This window comes from Marmota marmota, unplaced genomic scaffold (assembly GCF_001458135.2).
Source record: "Marmota marmota marmota unplaced genomic scaffold, marMar, whole genome shotgun sequence".
NCBI classification, from domain to species: Eukaryota; Metazoa; Chordata; class Mammalia; order Rodentia; family Sciuridae; genus Marmota; species Marmota marmota.
In genome coordinates, this window is record NW_026000037.1 from 51,960,800 (window position 1) to 51,982,177 (window position 21,378).

Sequence of the window (21,378 nt, forward strand, 5' to 3'; positions counted from 1 at the left end):
GAGGGAGGCAGAGAGAGAAGGGAAATTGCATGGAAATGGAAGGAGACCCTCAGAGTTATACAAAAGTACATACAAGAGGAAGTGAGGGGAAAGGGAAAAATAATACAAGGAGGACAAATGAATGTCAGTAGAGGGGGCAGAGAGAGAAGAGGGGAGGGGAGGGGAGGGGAGGGGGGACAGTAGAGGATAGGAAAGGCAGCAGAACACAACAGACACTAGTATGGCAATATGTAAATCAATGGATGTGTAACTGATGTGATTCTGCAATCTGTATATGGGGTAAAAATGGGAGCTCATAACCCACTTGAATCAAAGTGTGAAATATGATATATCAAGAACTATGTAATGTTTTGAACAACCAACAATAAAAAATTTAAAAAAAAAAAGAATATTTTAGTGCATGGATCAAAACTCCTCAAATCTAGAGGACTCTTCCTATGCTATGTTTGAAGCCATTTTTGACTACCTATACTCTACAAGGTATCTTTATTCACATAAAATGCAAGGGACCTTATTAGATAGCACAGGCACTATAATGAATTATGCAGTCCTGCCACAAATAAAAAATAACAGATACAAAGCATCTTAAAAGTTATGCCAAATAAAAGAAAGGGATGAAGACCTATACCCCTGGAGATGAGGGGTGGCATGGGCTTAAAGAATGTGAACTTCAGATGTTGAGAGGAATGAGACATTTCTTGAAGACTGGATATATGGATAAAGGCAGGCAAAATAGGGCATGATTGGAGAAGCAGCAGCAGCTCAGTTTCAGGGTGGTCCAGGACAGAAGTAGTTCACGTGAGTTTTAGTGATAACACTAAACAAAAATAAGCCTTGAATCACACCATAACAAACCTAGATATAGGAGTCTTCCTATCAACTCCATCTTGCTCAGGTTTAAGACTCCATCTCTGCCCAGAGTGGCTTCAGTGTCACTTTCCCAGGTTCCTTTTTACACCCCTTTCTAAAGATTTCCATTGTACTTCTTGAACCATTATCAAGTTCCCAGAAGACCACGTACACCATTCTTCACATCCTCCAGAGGCTCCTCTCCCTGCTTTCTTGCCTTATTGCATCGTCATGCACCTCCAGCATACACTTCTCAGAGTATGCTTAGTCTCCCAGAGCAGCTCTGGGAACACAGCCTGCATTTTCCTCAACCCACGCTGCTACTTCCACATCATATATGATGCTAGTTCATTAACCAGCATTCCTCCTCCTCCTGAGGGTCTCACCATCCAGATATGCTGCCTCTTTATCCACTTAATTCCTAGTTGGCTTCTACAAATATTAAGGAATTTGACATGTATCACATACCAAATTTATCCATCCTTATTGCTGCCATTACTCTGTGCCACAGTATGAAAATGAGGTTGCTTAGTGCCTTGCTAAGTTGCTGAGGCTGGCTTTGAACTCATGATCCTCCTGCCTCAGACTTCCCAGCTGCTGGGATTACAGGCATGTGCTACTGCACCTGGCTGGGGATTCCGTTTTATTCTTGATTCTTCACATGCACACACTCTCTCTCCAATTTCTGGCTGCCATGAACTAAGCAGCTTTTCTCTCTCACACCCTTCCATGATAGTCTGCCTTCCCTCATGCCCAGAGCAATGAACTCAATTTTGAATGAAACCTCTGAAAACCTGAGCTCAAAATAAAATTTCCTCCTCTCAATTGTTCTCGTCGGGTATTTTGGCCAGTGTTGAAAAGCTGACTAATACACTCTGTAAATGCTAGTGCACATATTGATGGTTCATTGAACATCATAACTATCTCGTGCACTAGCTTCTTCATTACCACAAGGACAGTATCATTGCCTGAAACATCTGCACATCAGAAATACCAAAATTATAAAATATAATGGTGTGAGCTGGGTGTGATGGTGTGTGCCTGTAACCCCAGCAACTTGGGAAGCTGAGACAGGAGGATCACAAGTTCAAAACCAGCTTCAGCAACTTAGCAAGGTCCTGTTTCAAAAAAAAAAAGAAAAAAGAAAAAGAAAAAAAGAAAAGAAAACCAAAAAGGGCTGGGGATGTGGTTGATTGGCTAATTAAGCACCTTCAATCCAATACCCATTGCACAAAATATATATGTTATAAAATGGTATGACTTGCCAAATATAAGTTCTGGAGAACTAATATATGGCATGATGATTACAATTAATATTGTGCTGAATGCACAATATTTGCTAAGAGTACATGTTAAATGTTCTCATTACATACATACAAATGGTAACTATACAAGATAATAGATGTTAGACTTAACTTGATAGTGGGAATATAGGTTCCCTATCAGTCAAAATGCTTAGGATCAGAAGAGTTTCACATTTCAGAACTTTTTAGATTTTGGAATATTTACATAGACCTTACAACTTAAGATATCTAATCCAAATATCTGAAATCTAAAATGCTCAAAAATTGGAAACTTTTTAAATGTCTTATAAGGCACTCAGAAAGGTTTTGTAGCATTTCAGATAATGGATTTTCAGATTAAGGACTGTCAAACTATAATTTCACAATGTAAACATACGTCAAAACACCATGTGCCAGGCACGGTGCACCCTTGTAATTTAGATACTCAGCAGGAGGATCACAAGTTTGAGGCCAAATTCCCTGAGCAATTTAGTGAGATGCTCAGCATCTTAGCTGAGACCTTTTGTCAAAAAACTGGGGCTGTAGCTCATGGTAAAGAACCCTTTGGTTCAATCCCAAGTACCCTCAAAGAAGTGATATACTTTTAATACATACAATTGCATCTCAGTTAAGTTAGAAACGCCCTGCTCAAGTGATCAAACTTACTCATCTTCTGAATATAACTATATATGCATTTTCCATACCTGCATCCCCTGTTCTAGGATGTTCGGTCACCACATCCCATGTATCACAGACTATTTGATGAATCACCAGAGTTACCCTATCACCTCCAACCTCAATTACTGTGTTAATCAGCTTTCCTGTCAGTGTGACAAAATGCTGAGAAAATCAGCTTATGGGGGAGGAAAGGTTTATTCTGGCTATGCTTTCAGAGATTTCAGTTGTTTGGGGCCTACAGGGACACAGTAAATCATGATGGGAGCCTGTGGTGTAGGCCTGTTCAACTTGTGGTAATCAGGAAGTAGAAAGAGAGAACAACGGAAAAGGTCTGTGGTCCCAATATCCCCTTCAAGGGTATACCCCCAATGACCTAAGGACCTCCACTAGACCCCCATGTCCTAAAGGTTCCACCACCTCCCAGTAGCATCACAGGAGACCAAGTCTTCAATACATGGCCTAAACCTTCAAATGGTAGCACTGGGCATCCTCAATATGCAGCTTATCTGGCTACTAAAACCCCAGCTTGGAATTACTATAATAATCTCTCTTCTATTTCCATGAGGCTTCTGAGTATTGCAAAATTATTCCATTATTGATTTCATACTGGTCTTCTGACTTGGTTTTCTAAATTTCTATAGCCAAACCTGAAATAAACTAATAGAATTTGAAAATGAGAGGCAGGCTTTTTTATTGTACAAAAATTGCTTCCCTAGCATCCATTTCATTCGTCTTGCACAGGCTGGCAGACCTGGTGATTGATTCCAAGAAGCTATGCATATAAGCAAGTTCTGATAGGCTTAAACCCACTAGCAAGACCTTATGATCTTACTACCATGATTGGCAGCAACACAATCCAAAACCCACTAGAGTTTGGCATTAATGTGGCCATTTATTGCAATTACTTTGGGGACTGGATTAAAACTGGTCCATAGTAAGCCAAGAACTCCTGCTTGATAATCAGGGGAGTAAAGACTTTGATGTGCAGATGTGACATTTGGAACTGTTACATCTTTTGTATACTATGCATCAGGAAACAGTTTCAAAACCAACTTTGCACATTTTTTATTTGAGGGGGTAGAAGTATGCTAGGAACCAAGCCCAAGACCTTGCACATGCTGGTAAGTGTTCTATCCTGGTGCTACAACTTGTTTTTTTTTTTGTTTTTGTTTTTGTTTTTATTTAATCTAGATAGCGGTGATTTAAAAAAAAAAAAAAGATTCCTTTCATGGAAGTTGTGCAAATATTACATGAGGTAGATGCAGGTCTGCCTCTACGTTGTCCAGATCCACTTTCTTCCTCCAATAAACCCAATCAGCAGGAAAACAGAAATAGGACATATTATAATTTAGGCTGACTCAGTGTTACAGTTGGTGACATGTTGGGCAACATTTTGCTTAGAGGGAAAGAAAAGCCTGAAATTGAGCTAGATAGTAAAATGACTGATGCTGGTATTTAATCAGAACAGAGGGAAAACATGCATAAAAAGACAGAACAATTTGTTTAAATGTTCAAGAGATACACAGGGAAACAGAAAAAAATTAGGAGAAAAGGTAGGAAAATAAGAACTTTTAAAGCAATTAAACTTACTGAGTTTATTGTTTCACAGGTATGACAATTCTAGTTAGTAGCAAAAGAGATGATTTAGGGGAGTTTAAGAGTTTAGAAGTTTAAAATGAGCACATGCACATTGGAATAGGGCATTAGTTTAGTCCTATATCCCATTTTAACAAAGATCCTGAGGATAGAATATTGTAGAGGGCCAAGAAAACAGTGGGAAAAGATGATCAGGTTAGTAACTGCCACATATGAGTGTGGCCAAGGGTGTTTGCTCAGAAACAATTAATTAATTAATTAATTAATTAATCTAGTCAGAATTTTGGGTTGGGGCTAGCCTGTCTTAAAACAATGATAGGCTATAAAGCAAAGATGGAACATTGAGGAAGCCAGTATTTCCTCTGTGCTAAGGAGATGAGTATCTTCCAAAGGAAATGCAATCACATGAGGCAGCAGAAGTATCTGTCAGAGGGTTCAGAGGGTTAGCTAAACTAATGGTTTTTAAAAGTCCATAGTTTTAGCATTTGTATTATTTCTATTCAGATTTTCAAATAGGTGAGAATATAAGACTTAATTATTACTTAACTGTCTGAAAACCTACAATCAGCAAACATTTCTCAAATCAAAACCTACATTGTAATTGCAGATATCCTTCCTACAATTACCCCTTCTGTAAGACACTCTTCAAAAATAATAATTAGGTGCAACTGGGTAATTCTCAATTAAGGCTACTACTTATTTTTCTGCCCTTAAATTGATAGAAGTTTTACACATATTGCTCTGATTACATATCTGTGAATGCTTCCAAAACAGCCAGCTGTTTTTTCAGCTTACCATTTTTTCCCTTCCTACATTCAGATGCACTGAAAGGAAACAGATGAAGGAGATGAAAATATAAATGAAGAAAATAATTGAAATACAATTACTCTTTGTAATTAAACAGGAACAAAAAGCCTTGTTCAGTTGTTGCCCTTAAGTTATGCACTGGTATCGGATATGTGCCCAACAAATAAAAAGTTTTTAACAAGGAAGGAAAAAAATGGAAAGACTACCCAAGGAACTCCAATAATAAAAACTTGGTTTATACAAGACATCATCAATCACAAAGGGAAAATGCCTTGGAGGACTACCTCCACATGAGCCAATTAAACCTTTGATAGTTTTAGTCACTTGACCTAAAAACAGTGCCAAAGGATACAACCCTGCCTTAGAAATAACTTCCTTCCTTTTGCACACTTCTGCATACCTTGAAATATCAGATTATAATGTGCTCCTCAAAGGATAACACCTATCAGAAATCTCCAAACGATATCTAAATTTTTTTTTCCATTCAGATAAATTACGTAAATACATACACATGACTATGTATTCTACACACAGACTTCATTCTGTGCAGTCTATTGTTAAAGTATTCCATCAGATAATCTCCCAGAAATACAATGTACTCAGAACACTCTCCTAGAGTTACATATCTGCTTTTTTTCCCCCGGCATTATCTGTGGTATACTTTGCTCTACTTGCTGTAATAGCCAACTCCTCCAGCACACACATACAAAACTTAACTCCATATATTCTAATTAGTCATTCAATAAGTTAAAATATTTAGTTTAATAATTTAAACCGAGTATGAGAAAGTAATAACGTGAATAAAAAGGAGGAAAAAAAAAAAAACTCTTGTCACATATCTAACATACTTAGATCACTGAAAATCAAAAGTTGAAAATCTTCCCCATGACAGGACAAGACCAAGGGTGACATTTAATGAGGGCTGGGGTGAGGTAGGTCAGGAAATGTAACCATGGAAACAAAGCAAGGTCTTGCCTCATTGCTCTGATTTTTTTTTTTTTTTAAAGTGGTATGTTTAACCTCCATACCAGTTTCCTTCCTGTGTGCCTTCCTGAATGGCAGAGGCCAAAACCCTAAACACTCATCTTCCCAAGCTGCCTGGTACCTGAGGGGGGGGGGGTGTCTGTTAATGAGATATGCAGGCACAAGATCAGAAATGAAGTGAACTCCCCAGGGCCTTTTCTGCAGCAGTACTCCATTGTATAGACACTAATCTCAAGGTTATAAACAAGCAAAGCATGGGATACATTTTTTTTTNNGGGGGGCGGAGAGGGATACCAAGATGCAGCCAACATGCATAGAGTGGCTTCCAAGACACCATTTGTGATTCCTGGATCACAGCTATGTTCTAGATGTAATTTCTCTACCTTACTGATGGTAGCAGAGGCAGCAGGTCTCCAGTTGGCCAGACAAAAAATGGCATCACAGACCTGAAGGTCCTGTTGCCTCCAACTACCATTCTCTTTATAAGCATCAAATCCTTTATATTATGTTTAAAACAGCTAACTTTCTCTCTTATTTTCTAAACTAAAAATGGATGATTCACACTTAATGATATCAAAACGTAAGTACTCCATTACTTTATTTTCCCACATGTGTATGGTGTGGTGGGGTCAAACTCAGGGATTCAAGCATGCTAACCTCTCTACCACTAAGCTATATTCCCATCCTCCTTATTTTGTAGAAAATATTTTTTATTATGTAATTTTGAAGCCTAGAATATGGCTTATACCAAAGGCCCAACAAATTAGTTCAACTCCAAAATAAAAAGATTTTCTTTGGAATTTGAATGAGCCCAAGGAACAGACTTTATCTGGTAAGGAAAGTCCATTCAGGTGTGGTTGCATTCTTCAGTCTTCTCTGGAGATAGTGAGATTCCAGGGAGGGGATGGAAGGCAGTTCTGTTCTCTTAAGCAGGTCTGGTTTCAATGCAGATAAGAATACAACAGAGTAAATCCTCCTTCACCATCTTTCAAGGGCTTTTAATTCAGAATAGTGAGCATATCATGGTACCCATATTTAGGGGTAAAATTTTTTGGGCTCCTTCACTATGTTGGGCTCTGCAGTTAGACCTCCAGGATTCAATAATCCACAGCCTCTTGATGAACACACAACAAATGCTGCTGTAAATAAGGAATAGATAGATGTGCTACCAGAACCAATCCCCACTGGCTCCCAAAGGAACCAAGTTGGGGCTTTGGCTACTACATAATTAGAAATCACTAGCTTTTCATAATAGGGTCATGACTAAGAAACCATCAAAGTTGAAAAGACTCCAGTACAATGTTACCTTGAACAAACTACTTAATTTCCAAGCCTCAATTTCTCAACTTTCAAATTGGGCAGTACCAATCACAGAGAATTTTTGAGATTACTTATAAAAAGCGCCTGAAGCATTTGAAGTCATGAAGGAAAAAAAAAAATGATTTTCCTTTTTCAAGTCACCTAAAGGTTTTTTCGTTCAATAAAATCTCTAGCGTTAAATATTTATAACATCAATTTTACTTACTCTTTGCATTTAGAGAACACCCGAGCACGTGTTCTCCCCCTACAGACACTGGTCCTCCAACAGGCCTGACTTAAAATAAATATTTGGGAAGATTAAGTGACCCCCTCTGCTCCACCCAGGATTAATTCCCCTTCTCTGGCCCACTGCATCCTGGAACCTCTCCTTGGAATGAACATTCCATTGGAATACACACCCCACAGTTCCCTCTCATCAACATTCCTACCCCAAAATTCCATTCTACTTCCAGAGATTACTACCCAACTGGGGAAAAAAGAAAAATCGTATCCTGCTTTCTACTTTCAAAAAGCTATCTTGAGGTAATCAATTCCTAGAATCCGACCAAGAGGCAGAAACTCTTAAATTTATTCTATGGACCAGACCCCCACCAAAATATGATTCAGACCTTTGAGATATCCAATCTACTCCTACTGGGGTGATTTTTAGATTGTTTAAATTGTACAAATAAATGGAATTTTTTTTTTTTTTTAGCTGGAACAAAACTCTACTACATAGTAGTGGTTTATAAACCATTTTAAAGGAAAGTTTTCAGACTTTTAAGAAATTATTTATTTATTTAATTGGTACCAGAGATTGAACCCAGGGGCATAGAGCCACATCCCCAGCCCTTGTTTTATTTTCACTTTTTGAGAGGGGGCCTTGCTAAATTGCTTAGGGCCTAAGTTGAGAGGCTGAATTTGAACTTGCTATTCTCCTGCCTCAGCCTCCAAAGCTGCTGGGATTACAGGTGTGTGCCACCACACCTGCCTTAAGAAAAAAAATTTTTTTTTTTTTTAAGAACCGAATACCATCTATATTTCCATTATTATCAAAACTGAACTTTTGGGCTGGAGTTGGGGCTCAGTGGTAGAGAGCTTGCCTATGACATGCAAGGTACCAAGTTTAACCCTCAGCACCACTTATAAATACATAAAGATATTGTGTCCATTTACAACTTAAAAAATTACAAAAAAACCCTGAACCTTTTACAAATCTGGTGATTTTAGTTTAATAAAACTTCAAATGTTACCTTGACCTACATTTTTTAAGAAGCGACACTTTTTATGATATTGTTTTACAATAATTCATCTATTATATTGCCATCTTCAAAAAGCTAAATGTTTGAAATTGCTAGTGATCTGAAATCATGTTCTATTTTGAGAGATTTTTGTTATAATTTCCATGTTAAGTTCTCTGTGAAATTCCTTTCAAACATTAACAAGTCTAACATGGGGTAAGGAATGAAATACTTTTTTTTTTTTTTTTTTTTAAAAAAGAAAAGTAAATTTCAATGACCGATAAAGGATGGCAGGGATGACAGTGTTCTAAAATCTAGACTATGAAGTTTTGCCTGGTGGTTAAAACAGCTTTTACATAAATCATTTAATCCTGATTGGGATTCACTCCCACCAATCATGGTTTTCTGTTTATAAGCACAAGGCCATACACACTTAGAAAAGACAGATGAATTTAAAATGAAGTCAAAGCAGAGCTTTCTTTTTCAAGCAAAAGAATCATCTGACTTTTAATGTACCGATCCCTTTGAAAGGAAAATTCAAAATTTCAAAACTGAAAGCCAAGAAGGTGAGCCATGGCCTTTTCTTCGATACGCTGATTACAGTAGTACCTATTCTTACATTATTACAAGGCTTAAATTATGTGTACCATAAATCACTCCATAGATATAAGGGGAAAAAAATCTACCTCTAAAAGCTCTGTATGAAGTGTAAGAACAATGTCTTAGAGAGTTTTCTTAAACCTATAAAAGGTCCTGAAGTTCAGAAACATGTAAGTAAAAGTTCATTTCATACTATTTCAATAGCATGGGGACTATGGCATGGTTATGAAGCTAGGGAAGAAAAAAATAAAATCAGGTGAGAGAAAATGTGGACAGCGCCTCTGAAGAGTTACTGTTTAATCCTCTATTTAAAATTCTGACATTTCAGTGAACCTTTTCTAGGCACAGCGACGGCCCAGCAAACTTCACACCATTTGACACATTCCACTGTTCAGTCAGGTGCAAGCTCCTGAGCTATGCATAAAGAGGAGAGGAAGGAGGCGTAAACTGGGGTCTGTACAATTCCTCCAGTTCTTCCCTCACTGGACCCCTAGATGCCCTGGTGTTTCCCTACTGAATCAACACCCTTTATACCTAAGAGAAAAGACATTGTTAAACTCACAAATCCTTTCCCCGCCCAACACACACAGTGTTCAAGATTTAGTATTGTTAAGAAAAGAATATGAATTTTAAAACCCTTTAAATCATTGCCAACAGCAGGAGCCAATGAAAACAAAAGCGAATTGTGAGAAACACTTATCACAGTTACCAGTCTTCAGTAAGCCCACTTCCTCCTAGGGCTCTTCTCATCTTGTCTCTAGGGAAAGTTAGTTCCACATATCAAGTAATCAAATATGTTTATTTTGAAAAGGAAACTACCCTAAAAGTCTCTTTTAAAGTTACTCCTTTATAATAACATCCTAAAAGGGGAGGGCTTTAAAATTATATTTTTTTAAAAAAACATAGTATTTTGAAGCACTCAAAAGGTTAAACTGAACAAAATTCAACAGAAGAAAATTTGTATAAGCAGAGATATCTTACATGGCAAAATAATTTTTAACCTTTGATAAAAATATTCAATTCCCCTAAAGTTTGGTAAATTAAAATCAACTAAATGTCATTTAAAATTTTCAATAGCATTACTATCCATTTCCATTTGTTCGTTATATTTCGCTAAACTGATTGTAAATATCTTCCAATCGCTTTTTACCCCTGGAGTAGCTAAACTGACCAATGACCAACTCTACCTAATTAAATGAATTCTCTCCAGAATTGTAAGCAATACCTTCATCTCAGCCTCATACAGACTTTAAATGTCCTTTCAAAAAATAAAAATAAAAATAATGAATTTAAAAAACCACACAGAGAACATACAACTTCAGTATCTAAGGTATTTTATTATTTTCGTGAGATCAAAGAACCCATATTAATAAGTTAAAAATAACATATCTAGACTTAGAGAAAGCACAGAAAAGCAAAAGAGCGTAAGAACAACTTTAAATTGTAGATTTTCCTTTAAAATTCAGTTATTTCAAAGTTACTTGTAAAACCAGCTTTTACAGAAAATGTGTAAGCTTTTTGTCAGGCTGAAAAAATCTAATTTTTTAATATGTAGTGATGTAAAATACAATAAATGCAAGTTTGGATGACTTGGAAAGAAGCACTGATTGCTCTTGTGAGTATGCCACATGATGGTGGCCCTTCGGAACACTGTGCCTCCTAATGGGTCATACTATGACATGGATAACACCATCTACATGTTCCAGTCAAGTCCTATTTAAATTAAATCTTGTTTATCCATCTTTTCTGAACTCAAGGATTTAACAACATGCTATCATCATCACAAGGAAGCAAATGGAAAAATCCAGAAGGTCCAAAATTTTGTAGGAGAATTAATTGATCTGGTCTATTCAAAGAGTCAGAGCTGGAATTCATCAACAGAAGCAGAAGCCATTGACAGAGAAGCAGCAGTCCAAGACTTAGTCTCCTGTGAGACTAAGAACCAAAGAAGGAAAATGGCCTCTCAAAAGTCACAGAATAATTGGAAGGGCTGGACAAGAATCCAAGCCTGTAACCTCAGAGACCAGGGATCTTCCTTTTACACTCTTGGGAAGCGGATCCTTGGATCTTTGCCAATTATCTTGTGGGAAGAAAATGCCTAACATCAAGAGAGGCCAGAAAGCTCCCCTAGATGGCTGGGAGTTGACTGAGCCAACACTGCAGGAATTAGGTCAAAAGAGGAGAAAAACTAAAATAGAACTTCACTAGGCAAAGAGGAAAGTGAAATATCCATGGCCCATCTTCAGGATCCACCACCAGAAAACCCATTGTATCTTTTTATAAACTGAAAGCCACAAGCAAAGAACTCTGTGAATATTAAAGAAAGCTACGCAGAAAAAAGCCTGATCATAAAAGGGAAAAGTGGGGTTATGAGAACATATGCTACATGCAGTATATTCAGACTGGGGACACAAATGGAGGTGAACTGCATCATCACTGAGTACACACATTGCAGCAACAGAGGCTGCTCGGGCTGAGTCCCTTGGGCCCAGAGTGAGTCCCTCCTCCAGCCGGGCTTTGGCCTTCACAGATACTGTGCACCCCCTTTCCTGGGAGCAGCTATTTCACAGAGCAGAACTAGACCGGCGCAGGATCGTGGACTTTGCAGGTCCAGGCTTTTTTGTTCATCAGCTGTGATTTGTAAAAGAAGTTTAAAATTAAAATTTTTTTAAAAAAAGTCATGATGGAGATTACGTGGAGTTTGTAGGACATGACCAGATGAAAAGAAATGTCCCCGATTAGATCCTAATGAGGATGAAGTACCTATATATGTTTTGGGATCAATTAATTCAACGTGTGAATGAACTGAGTATGTAAGCATGGACTTACATAAGATGAAAATAAATTGACATAAAAAAAATGCTCTTCACTTTTCTTAGTTCAGAGGATTGATCCTTGGGTGCTTAACCACTGAGGAACATCCCCATCTCTCTTTATTTTGAGACAGGGTCTAAGTTAGGTCTAAGTTGCTAATTGTTGAAGCTGGCCTCTAACTTGCAAACCTTCTGCCTGGCCTCCCCAGGAGCTAGGATTACAGGCATCCAGCAACAATTCATTTTTAAAAACACAAATTACACAGAAATAAATCAGTCTAGAATTCTACACATTGAGATGCAAGTAGAAATAATCTCTGGATAGAAAAATGTTACTTTTATCTTACTTGTATTAGTTAATATCTTCTTAATATCTTTCTACAATATATGTACTATTTATGATAAATTATAATAAATTTGTATTAATAATACTTTATTTTAAAAACCTTTCAAGGCAATCAATATATTACAAAATTTGACAAATGGAGATAGAGTTGCAAGCCCCAAAACTGTAGAAAAGGGTTTGGCAAATAAAACTGTCTAGTACTGCCTAAAACTTCTAAGTCAGTGCTATTTATAAAGCTAGAAGAAAATGAAGCATTCCAGGAAACTTGCTGAGGTCATCAGTCACGGGTAAAATGTCAGTGTAATTGAAAGTTCCCTGATGGGCAGGCAATACCATAGTAGACAAGGTTGGGCTTCCCTGCTGGCTCAAATATGCCATGCAAGGTGAGAGAGGTGGTGGTAAGTTAGAGAGGTAAGCTTGCAGAGTCTCCTCTAAGTCACAATCCCAAACACCATCTGTCACCAAGACAACCATCAATAACTTGGAACCAGCTGCTGCAAACCCAAAGTGCTTCTAGCATATTTAGGGGATATTATGATCAAAGTTTAGCAAGTCTTTGTGTATCATCAGCATCATTTAAATTCCCTTAAGTTTTATGAATCACTCTTTCAGAAGACAGAGCTGCATGCAATGCAAAATGAGAATCAAGTTCACATTTTGTACATTTCTAGATTCAATATACTGGCATAACTATTTTTTTTTCAAAAAGGAAGATGCTATGTGTATTATTAATTCACTACCTCTCAGCTCCAAATAGACCCTTCAATGTATATACTATGTGATAAAACAACTGATTTCCTTTAAACATTGCTCCTTCAAAGGAGGAATGATGTTAAGCTTTCCCTACAGAGGGAACTAGAAAGAACTATAGAGGAAGGGACTTTCTGGAATTTCCAACCTGGCCTGAGGTAGGGGTGGGGAGTAGAGATGTAGGTGTAAAGACATCCAGCAGAGCCTGCCCTAGCAGTGGACACAGAAGGCAGTCCCTCTATGATCTTCCAGCCTCTACCTGGAAATAGCCTTTCTGCCTTACCCTTGACACAGATACAAGAGCCCTCACACAGAATGCTCTGAAGGCCTTCTGCCTATGGAATTTGGACTCCCTTGTTAGGGCCCTTTAAGACCTGCACACAGCTGCCTTGGCTCAAGAAGGCTGCACAGAGCAGTGAGTGTTTCCTTCTACCCCCTCCTCCTCTGGTCTCTGCCACCCATACCGCCCTATCCCCACCATCCAGCAATGGAAAGGATTTCTTCCCGTTTCTGGTGCTAATAGTTCCAATACATATCCATGCTACTGGTTACTGATTGCCTGCTCCCTACCGGCATTCCAGAGGGTGGCCTATTTGCCCGACAACTCCAAAACAACTTCCACACTGGCTATACAAGCAAGTTCCCAGTGGGCTGGTACCACAGTATCTTTTTTTTTCTCTACTTTTTTTTTTATTGGTGCATTATAGTTGTACATAACGGTGGAATTTTTGTTACATATTAGTACATGCACACAATATACATTGTGTATGCAATCGCATACAAATTGGCCAATATCCCTTCCCAACAAAGTCTGAACCCTTTGCAAGTTTGTCCTTCTTGGTAACTTGGCCTCAGGCCCAGTTACCAAGAGCCATATAATGCCTCTTTATCATAGTTAATAATTCTTTGTGGCATATTTTTTAAATTATTATTTTTGTTTTAATTAGTTACACATGACAGTACAATGATCTTGACATATCACACATTTGAATCAGACAGAAAAATGAGAAATTTTATCCTGAGTGTACAGGTTGCAGAATTACATTGGTCATGCAGTCACGTATATACCCACAGCAATAATAATGTCTATTTTATTCTGATGTCCTTCCATTCCCCTTTCCCCTCCCCCATAGTTAATAATTCTTATATAAACTTTCTATTTAGCCTACTGTGTGGTTTCTCTTTTTTGCATCCATACTGCTATGGATGCCAAATTATATGGTCTGTTTTCTCAGGCATGAACACTGAGAAATCCATGTAATCACCACATAGCTTATTACTATTTCTTCTTCTTTTTTGGAGTAGGGATTACTAGTGATTGAACCCAGAAGCATATTTTCACTCAGCCACATTTCAAGCCCTTTTTATTTTTTTTTTTTAATTTTATTTTTGAGTCAGGGTACAAGTTTCTGAGGCTGGCTTTGAACTTGTGATCCTCCTGCTTCAGTCTTACAGGTGTGCCACCATGACCAGCTTCTTCCACTTCTCTTATCAATCCAATACCTTCACATGCTTACCCTAGACACTAGAATATCCAAATAAATACACTATGTGTCTCTAATGACACTCATGATGGGTCCTAAAACATTTGTATCATTCCGAGATGGCATTCACATAAAGAGGAGAAGTTAAAGTAAAATTTTAAACAGAACCTGCTAAACCACAGATGCAAAACTACTGCTTTGACAAAAACCTTACCCTAAACCCATTACTACTTGTTATCTCAGCTTTAAGAATAGGAAAGCAAACTTGGGTCCTCTGGCCCAAAACATTGTACCATATTAATTAAGCTAATCATTTTTCTTGTTACCCATCACAGCTGAACATTAGCAAGTGATCTTTCATAAAACTGAGCTATTAAACTAATCTTTCACTCTCACTAGTGTACAATGAAAGCACTATTTCTTGATGATTATGTAACTATGTGGCAAGCACAGTTTTGGGACCCTTTACAAACATTATAGTTGAAGTCAATCAAATAATCCCCTGAATTAAATAAATCAACCATACCTAGAAGACAGAAGAGAGTTATTGAGCAATGAAACCATCATGTTAGTGACAGAGCTTAGATTCAAAACCACATTTTTCTGAACTCAAGATTTGTGTTCTTTCATTTCATTGTGACTGTGCACCTCCTTCCTAGCCTTCAAAGTGAGGTATAACTAAAATAAATAAATAAAAATTAGTAGCTAGTCTTTTGAAGAAGTTCTGGTCATACATCTTGGGGCTACGGTATACTTTCCTTCCAAGAAGAGAATATAGAGCACTTCCTATCTTTATCACAAACACAAAATTAATCTTATCTTTGCTTTCTTCTCCCCCACATAAGAACATGGAATACCAAATACAGAGGTATCTAAATATTCTCAGATTGGAACTGAAATTATGTAACTCTCCTACATTTTATGTTGGGCTACAACATAGTTAAAACTTACACTGAAAGGATCAATTATTATGGGATAGTCAACCAGAAATCCATGGTTATACTAGAATCTGCTTGGCCTACCCAAAATAAACCTGAAACACAAAAGTGGCTAATGAATTAGAAAGAAAATATGTTTGTTCCAATTTCAACACAAAAGCTTTCAATGCTCTCACTACAGAATTTCTAGATAAATTAGCCAGGCATGGTGGCACACACCTGTAATCCCATTGGCTAAGAAATCTGAGGCAGGAGGATTGCAAGTTCAAAGCCAGCCTCAGCAAATTAGTGAGACCCTGAACAATTTAGTGAAACCCTGTCTCAAAAAAGAAAAAAGAAAACGGACTCGGGGTGTGGCTCAGTGGTTAAGCATCCCTGAATTCAATTTCCGGTACAAAAAATAAATTAATAAAAACAAAAGAAACATCATTTTTTAAAGCAGTGAATAACATATACACACATATGCATATATACACACATGTGCATGTACACATGTATTTAAGTTAGGGAATTTACTACTTCTTTAAAATATCTGCCTTTAGCAGGGGGAGATGGCAACTTCAGGGACTAGAGAGGCTAAAGCAAGAGAATCAGTTTCAAGGCCATCCTCAAACTTATCAAGACCCTGTCTCTAAGGAAAATGTAAATAAGGTCTGTAGATGTAGCTCAGAGGTTCAATCCTCAGTACTTCACTCCCCACAACCCAACAAAAATACCTTCCTTTAAACATATTTAAAAGTTACACAAAATTCTTTAACTGTATAACAAATTTCTCACACACATTAAAAAAAAATGTTTAAATGTCAATTTTCCTCTTCTCCTAAAGACTGCCACAGCCTCCAGAAGAATCAGTCTTAAATAACTCAAACCTAGTTGTTCAAACATAATACCACTACATCTCCTCCTTAAGAGAAATTATCATAAAAGTAGGACTCTGACATTACATATTCAATTACAACTACTCAAGTACTCAAGGCTAAAATGTTATTTTTTTTTTCCTTATAAAGGCTTTAATAAGACGGTAAATAACAACTGGGTAATCAGAACTGGGCAAAAAGTTGCATTGTAATTTTCCTGACAGGAAGTAGACAAGAGAAGGGTGCTACACACCTGGATGAATAGATAGACTGACTGCTCACAGCCAATAAGATTGTAGATGTTTTTAAAATTAAAGTGATGCAAAAAAGACCAGTCTTGGTTCCAATTTCAGGTAAGATAAGGTAAGCTACTCTATGCTGTTGCTCCAACAGAATGCAGCTATTAAAATCCAGACCGAATATAGGAAGCAACAATTGTGGCATCTGAAAAACAAATTGGAGTAACTGAATTAAAGCAGCTGTGTTAATCTTTTTTTTTTCTCTCCAGTTATCCCACTCTTCAAAATAGCCTGAAACCAGAAGCAATAAAGAATGAAAATATGAGTACAAGGGGAAGCACTATAGCTCAAGGTCAAGGATCAGGAAAGGGGTCTAATGGACAGAAAGAAGATGTCCTGTTGTTTTCTTGAGCAAAATCCAAAGGTATGTCTACATAATAACAGAGAACAACTTCATAATAGCATGAAAATGAAGTCCTTGATTCTTACTCCATCAAAAATCTATATAAGATCTGCATTCTGAAAACTAACAAGAATTAAAGACATCAAAGATAACTAAAAAGAGGTACACCATATTTATGGATTAGAAAACTCACAGTAAAGATATCAATGTTGATCTAAACACTTAACAGAAATCCTGCCAAATCCTCATAAAATTTTTTAGATATAAACAAGCTGGTTCTAAAATATATAGTAAAGCAAAGGAATTGGAGTTTAAAAAAAAAAAGTTCTGAAAAAGAAGAACAAGCTGTAGCAGTGATACTATTCAATTTCAAGATTCACTATTAAGTTATGGTAATCAAGACAGTATAGTATTGACAAATAAACATATACCTAGATCAATGGAACAAAGCAGTCTAGAAAGAGAGCCACACTAATATGAACGCCTTATTTTTTTAAATAAAATTTCAAAGGTAATTCAATAGAGAAAGAACAGTCATTTCAATGAGTGATCTTGAAATAACTGAACATCTGTAAAAGGAAGGTAGACTGTAAGCTTATGTCTTAAAATTAAGTCTAAATCAATAATGGATTAAAAACAAAATGAAAAACAAACTATCTTAAAAATAGAAGAATATCTTTATGGTCTGAGTTTTAAACAATGAGTTCTTAGGACACTAAAGTATAAAAATTATTAAAAAAAAAACCTCAGCAAACAATTTTATCAAAGTTAAAAACTTTTGCCTTATATACTATAGTATTAAGAGAATAAAAAGACAAGCCTCAGTTTAGCAGAAAATATTTGCAAATCATGTCTCAAAGAACTAGAATATGTATAAAACTCTGAATATTCTGATGTGAGAAAACAACCAACCCAGTTTAAAAATCAGCAAATAAATTCTCTAAAAGGGATATGCAAATGGCAAATAAGCACATGAAAAAATCAAGTACCATTAGGGAAAATGTAGGTTAAGAACAAAATGAGATATCATATTAGAATGGCTAAAACAAGCATGAAAAATACCAAGTGTTGATGGTGAGAAAAAACTTTCACGCACTGTTGGTGAAATGTAAAATGGCTATAACCACACTGAAAAAATGTCCTACAGGTTTCCTATAAAATTAAACATTCACTTGTCATGATTCAGCAATCCCTCTCCTAGAAAGTTATACAAGACAAATGAAAATATAGCATTCACTCAAAAATCTGGACATAGCTGTTCTACTCACAATGACCGCCTCCCCGTCCAATGGAAAACAATCCAAAGAGCATCCATGGAGTAAATGGAGAGCTATGGAATACTACGCTAAAGCAACAGAAAGAAACAACTGATACAAACAAAAGTTGAATGAATCTCAACATCATCATGTAGAGTGCAAAAAAAGGGTCTTCCAAGGCTGCATGTTTATGATTATGTTTTTAAGACAGTCTTAAGTTAAACTATAGTGACAAAATAGATCTCCAGTCACCAGGTTTAATTGCTGAATAAGGGTCCAGCTACAAAGGAACAGCAAGATTTCTGGAGAGATGGAACTATTCTGCATCCTAATAGTGGTGGAGTTTTCATGAACCTGTGCATGGGTTAAAATTCCCAGAACTGTATATCAAATGAAAGTCCACTTCATTGTGTTAACTTAATTTTTAAAACTGTAATAGCCTTTATTGATATCCAGATTATCACATAATTTCTTACTTTTTTCCTGTCCCATTCTATTTTAAAGTAAAAATACCCATAATGAGAAGGAAATTGCATGATAACATTTATCTGTATTATCTGCATATGCTGTATATTTCTAGCAAAAGGGTGGCTCTATCTAGTACCAACTCCCACAGACAGTCATTGGAATCACATGTCTTATTTCTTAGGCATTCTAAAGAAAGGAAGAAACTACATAATACTGTATTTTTCTGCCTCTTTGTAGCTACACTTGAAGTAAATATAAAATGCCATTTTAGCTTTTTATTTCAGAATCTAGAAATAGAGTTTAGCAACTAAACCAAAGTTTATGCAAAAAAAGTTGCAAAACACTTAATGTCACTTGTATTTGTTATATAAAATCAATTCTCAATGCTATCATAGATAGCAAATTGATGCTACAAATGAATGCTAGTAACAAGGAAAGTATATTTCTGGGGAAATTAAAATTAAGAAATCTCAAAAAAATAGATGACTTTCAGTTTTGTCAATGTCACAAAATTTGGCACAGTACCTTGCCTATGGTTAAGTATAATTTATAAGGTATCATCTAATAACAGCTTTTAATAGAAACATCTAATATAAGCCACATATAAACACATACCTCTATAATGTAGGTGTAGATTTAACAACTCACACACATGAATGTGTGTATACATCTGACAGTGATAAATCTGGGGAGAAGGATAGGTGGAATGTGGAAATGCTGAGTTCTCTTGGCCCCATGCAGCAGGAAAAAAACACAAGGACTATGGAGTGGGCTCACAGCTTTCTCTTGACTCAGAGAAAGTCTCGACTCTGAGTCAAGAGAAAGCTGTGAGCCCACTCCGTAGTTCACCACATCATTCACAGAGGCTGTGGAGCTTCTCAAGTGAGGCCCATTGTGATATGGTGACAGAAGTCAAGAAAAATATGCTCAGGGATGTAGATAATAGGAAGCCTACAGCAGTGTTGAATTCTGGGACAGTTTAACACCGAGAGATTTTAGTATTTAAAGTACCAGTATTTTGGTACAAAACTATTTTTTTTAAAGTCTATACATTCCCTGAGAGACATTCATTTGAAGGTTGATAAGATTTTTCTTAAAAAAAAAAAAAAAAAAAATCTTATCTAAAATCTGCACAATCTCCTGTATGGTATACTGTGTCAAAAGAGTAAGCAATAAAATGTTTGGAGCAAGTTAGAAAGCAACTTTTACATTAGCTTTGTTAAGTAAGTTTATGCGTATATTTTTCACTTTCAGTAAGTATACTAGCAACAATTTAAGATGCTTTAAAGTTTTTAAGAAACAAAGTTTGGCAGACAAAGCCAGCACCCCTTTTAATCATCATCTAATACAATAAGATAGTAATATATCTTTTGTCCACTAATACCATACAGGTTCTTTGCCCATATCACTTTCCTTCTAAAATAAGGTTTCAAAGAATTTTTCTAATCATAAATATATACTATACACAAGGACAGTCAAAGTGTGCTAGATATACTTGAACTCCGTCTCAGTGAACACAAGTAAACACTGATAGTGGGCCATATAAGGGCACACTGCACCCAAGTTAGGGGCCAAAAAGATCTTCTGCAAGGAAGTGACAATTTAACATACCCAAATAATGAGAAAGACATAACCTAATGAAGGGAGGAAGAAAGTTTTCTACCAGTGAGAAAGATCCTCTGGGTAATAGGTGATAAGGCTAGAAGAAGGCAGGACCCCTATCAGGGTGTCTCACAACACTAAGATTTATCAAAGCAGGTGACAGGAAGACTTCTGGAACTGGCAAAGACCAAGTCTGCACAGAAAGCTCAGAAACCCCTAAATGAATATTACCCCTAACGCTTACACCCCAGTCTTAATCAGTGGTGGAAGAATGGTCTCAGAACTGTTTATCACAACTGGCCATTTAATAGTAAAACACTGGTTAATGATAACAATGCATCATAAAAACCTTCAGAAGGAAAGGAGAATGTTTTATGGACCATTTGTTTTCCTTGTGTGGCAGTTTTAAGTTATTCATTTTTAAAATCAGTACTTTTTAATGGAAAAAAAAAACTTGACCAAAAATCTGTCACAGAATTTTGAGACCCATTAAAACAAATGTGAGCAAAACAACAGCAAAAGAAGTAGAAGGCAAGAAATAATTAAAATCAGAGCTGAAATTAATGAAATCAAAACAAAAGAAACAATTGAAAAAATTGACAAAACTAAAAGTTGGTTCTTTGAAAAAATAAACAAAATCGACAGACCCTTAGCCATGCTAGCAAAGAGAAGAAGAGAGAGAACTCAAATTACTAACATACGGGATGAAAAAGGCAATATCACAACAGACACTTCAGAAATACAGAAGATAATCAAAAATTATTTTGAATCCTTATACTCCAATACATTAGAAGATAGTGAAGGCATAGATAAATTTCTTAAGTCATATGACCTGCCCAGATTGAGTCAGGAGGATACGGACAACCTAAACAGACCAATATCAAT

At 36.6% G+C, this 21,378-nt stretch overlaps 1 protein-coding gene and 1 long non-coding RNA gene across 9 annotated transcripts in view; one reads left to right on the forward strand and one right to left on the reverse strand.

Moving 5' to 3' along the window:
• The window catches only part of Cobll1 (cordon-bleu WH2 repeat protein like 1), a 161,799-nt gene that overhangs the window by 90,464 nt on the left and 49,957 nt on the right, over positions 1-21,378 (reverse strand). The gene's annotated exons all lie outside the window — the stretch shown is intronic.
• Positions 1-21,378, forward strand: part of LOC125619419 — a 52,621-nt gene that overhangs the window by 22,013 nt on the left and 9,230 nt on the right. The window contains exon 2 of the long non-coding RNA XR_007350961.1: positions 17,034-17,188. This is a non-coding gene — a long non-coding RNA (uncharacterized LOC125619419). The remainder of the gene's footprint in view (positions 1-17,033; positions 17,189-21,378) is intronic.